Consider the following 3,549-nt stretch of genomic DNA (forward strand, 5'->3'; position numbering starts at 1 on the left):
CCCCCGCCACAGCAGCACCAGCAGCAGCACAGAGACAGGCTTGGGTGGCAGAGCCACGCTCGCAGCTGCCTCAGGGAAGGGGAGGAAGGCTCGTCACCCCCCTGCCACCCTCCTCCCCACAGGAGCAGGAGGAAGGTCCCACTCACCCCCACCGCTGGAGCTGGGGACGTGTCTGCCTGCCACAGACAGAACCAGAGCGATGGGAGCCACCCCTGCGGGTGTGGGTGACATCTCACCCGTGGGAACACTGCTGGTGTGGTGGCAGGGCTGGCACCGGGGCTGGTACCAGGGCGGTAGGGCTGGCACTGCTCCCATGGCACAGCCCAGGTGGCAAAGGGCACCAGCAGAAGAACCACAGGCTGGCATGGTGGGAGAAGCAGGCCAAGGCCAAGATCAGCGAGTCACAGCCAGGCCCTGGCACGCTGTGCCAGGCTGAGCACACCCGGGCCAAGAGGTGGAGGGGGATTGGGCGGTGCACACTGAGCATGGGATCCCATACTGACCATGGGGTCCAGTTACTGACCACGGGGTGCACACTGACCGCAGGGTTCTATTACTGACCACGGGGTGCACGCTGCCCACGGGGTCCCTGCCCACTGCAGCGAGCAGCTCTGGCCGTGGCCGCAGTGGTGCCCAGCCCAGCTCTGGCTGCCCCAAGGAGCACTGGCACTGCAGTGAGGGAACAGAGCGCTGTGCAGGCCAGCACAGCCCCAGGGCAGCTGTGCCAGCCCGGCACACGGGGGCTGTGCCCACGGCAGGGCAGTGCCAGCAGGACAGGGTGCCAGTGGCCGGGCAGCCCTGGCTGTGGCCGTGGATGCCAGCAGTTGGCTGCAGTCTGTTTTCCTGCACAAGTGCATTAAGCATTCCACACGGCACTTTTGCTGTAAATCACTTCCTATTCAGGCTCACTGCTGAGGGTCTCTGAAGGTCGATTTTCCATGGTTATGACAACAAAAACTAAAATTGGGTCAAACCTGAAAGGTATTATCTTTCTCCAAGCTGCTAAACGCACAATAGTAATGAGGTTGGTTAAGCAGTTCACCCCCAGCCTGCATTATTTGCTCTGAAGATGTATTAACCAGTTAAATGAGCGTGATAAGGCAGCCCTGCACATCCCTCCCACCAGCCACACGGAAGATCTGAGGTTCTGGGTCTCCACGTCCCCGTTAACAACCGAGACCGTGGCCCCACGACAAAGGCGGCCGTGGCACGCAGCTCCGGGCCAGGCTCTGCCCAGCCGGACCCACGGGAACACAAAGGCAGCTTTAAAGGCATCCAGCAGCTCAGAGCCGCTGGAAAAAATAATTATCCTTCCTCCTCCCCTCTCTCTTTCTTCTTCTCAACACTCTCCCTCCTCCGAGCTCCTGATGAAAGAGCGAACCCAACGCCCGCCCCATCAAAGGCGCCTTGGCAGCATCCCTGCAGCAGGATGGGGATTAGCCCTGGCAAACACATGCAGCTGACCTGGCACTGCCAGCACCCGGCACGGGACCAGGGGCGTGAGGAAAACCCAGCCAAGCACCCCGTAAGCACTGGAGTCACTTCACAGCAGCCCCAGAGACGCTGTGTGCCCACAGCAGAGCTCTCCATGCAGACCTGCTGGCAGGTGGGCCTGTGGGGCTGCAGGACCAGTTGTGGGACACCAGCGATATTTGTTTTTATGGGATTTCTGCTGTTTTTCCTAAAACAAACACCCATTAACGTAAATATAACTGATGTAAACAAGCATGACCCTAAAATCCATGTGCAGCTGTATGGAACAGGGAAAAGAGAGGGAGGGAGGTTGGTTGGGAGAGAGGGAGGGGAAACACTTTAATTAATCTCTAAAATGAATGAGATGGGAAAACTCCAACTGCAGGGGAAGCATCTGGTGCTGCTGCAGGAAGGGGCTGTGCTCTGCTGTGGAACTCTGGAGCCTTTGGCTCCCACAGCGGGCACTCCACGGCACCAGGCACGGCTGGGAGAGCCACAGCATGCCCAGAGCACCCAGGGAGGGCAGCCTGCCCTGTGTCAGTGCCATGTGCCAGAGCCAGGAGCTGGGAACATCCCCTGGAGAGTGCTGCAGCTCCCAGCTCCATCCCCAGCCGAGGAGGAGCATGCCCAGGATCCCCAGGAGCAGCCTGTCCCAACAGGGGATGGGGACAGGGCAGGGGATTCGCCCCCTGCAGGAGGGACCGTGCCACCAGCCAGGGAGCACACGGGGGAAAGCTCAGAGTGCCTCTCACGGTGATCCAGCTGGGGCTTTGCCAGGAGCAAGCTGCTGCATGGAGAAATGCCAGCACTCTCTAGCACAGAAGGATGGATGAAGATCCCAAGGTGGGATCTGTGCTGGCACCTCCGGGACCAGCGCTCTGGCCTGCAGGAGCCACCTCCTGTGACCAAAACATGGCTGTGAACAGGACCTGAGGGCCAAGGGGAGAGAGAGACCACAGAGCAGATGCAAGGAGCCCCAAGATGGAGAAAAGGGCCTGGGGGTCAACCAGAGCAAGAGCAGATTCACAGCTGAAGGGGGCAGCGGTGGATCCAGACTGGGCTCTTCCACAAGCAGCTCCCTGGCTGCCCCAGCAGAGCTCAGCCACACTCACACCCTGCCCCAGGCCAGGTCCTGAGGGATCGTCCTTCATCCCAACCTGGAGACCAAACACACAACGTGGCGCTCTTGGAGAAACACCCACCAGCAGCACAGCTCCTCCCCAGGGCAGCGCTGGTCAGGAGTGATGGTAAAACCATCCATCACCAGCTGTGGTGCCCAGCTCTGCCCTGGCACGGTCCCTTGTCCCCTCACCTGGGGGCAGCCCTCGTGCTGCCGAGGCTCCTCAGTGTGGGAGGCTCTGGGATGGCAGGAGGGACGATGGCTCCCCCAGGACTCACCCAAGCCCTGAGCTGGCCCACGCAGGGCTCTGCCAGCCCTCCCGGGCACAGCTCCCAGCACACGTCCTCCCCCTGTCCTTCCCAACTCTGCCAGTGATGGCAGGGAGCTGGAAACGCCAGGGAAAGCATTCCTTATGTCAGAAAGGCAGAGCATCCAAAGATGGCACCAGCCCAGTGCCCGGTGAGACCTCCCCAGATTTACAGCCAGCACAGCTGAGGAGACACAGGAGCTTTGGTGAGCCCGGTTAGAGCCCCATGGGAAAGGGACAGCAGGGCCTGAGTGACCTGAGAGCTCCAGCTCTCCGTCGGGAAAACAAAAGTGACACAGGAGAGGGGCCTGGCAGCCCCAGGGACTGCGGGGAGGGGCTGCCAAGGGACAGGGCCAACAGGACACACCGGGCCAGCCCAGCCTGCCCAGGGAGCGGGGACAGGCAGCTGCTGGGACAGCAGAGCACCGCAGCACCCTGCGCTGCCTGCGGCACCGATCCAGCCTCCCCCTCCTCCTCCTCCAGGGCCTCTTCCTCTCCTTCCCCTCTTTGTCATTCCTCTCAGCTCACGCCTCTTCTCTGCTCTCCTTCAGCTGCTCGCAGCAATAATCCAGGGCACTGCCGCCCCAGCAGATTGCTCAGCGCCGCTCCCCGCTGCTGACCGGGGTTTTAATGACTCCCGCGGCCGTGC

This window comes from Geospiza fortis, unplaced genomic scaffold (assembly GCF_000277835.1).
Source record: "Geospiza fortis unplaced genomic scaffold, GeoFor_1.0 scaffold261, whole genome shotgun sequence".
NCBI classification, from domain to species: Eukaryota; Metazoa; Chordata; class Aves; order Passeriformes; family Thraupidae; genus Geospiza; species Geospiza fortis.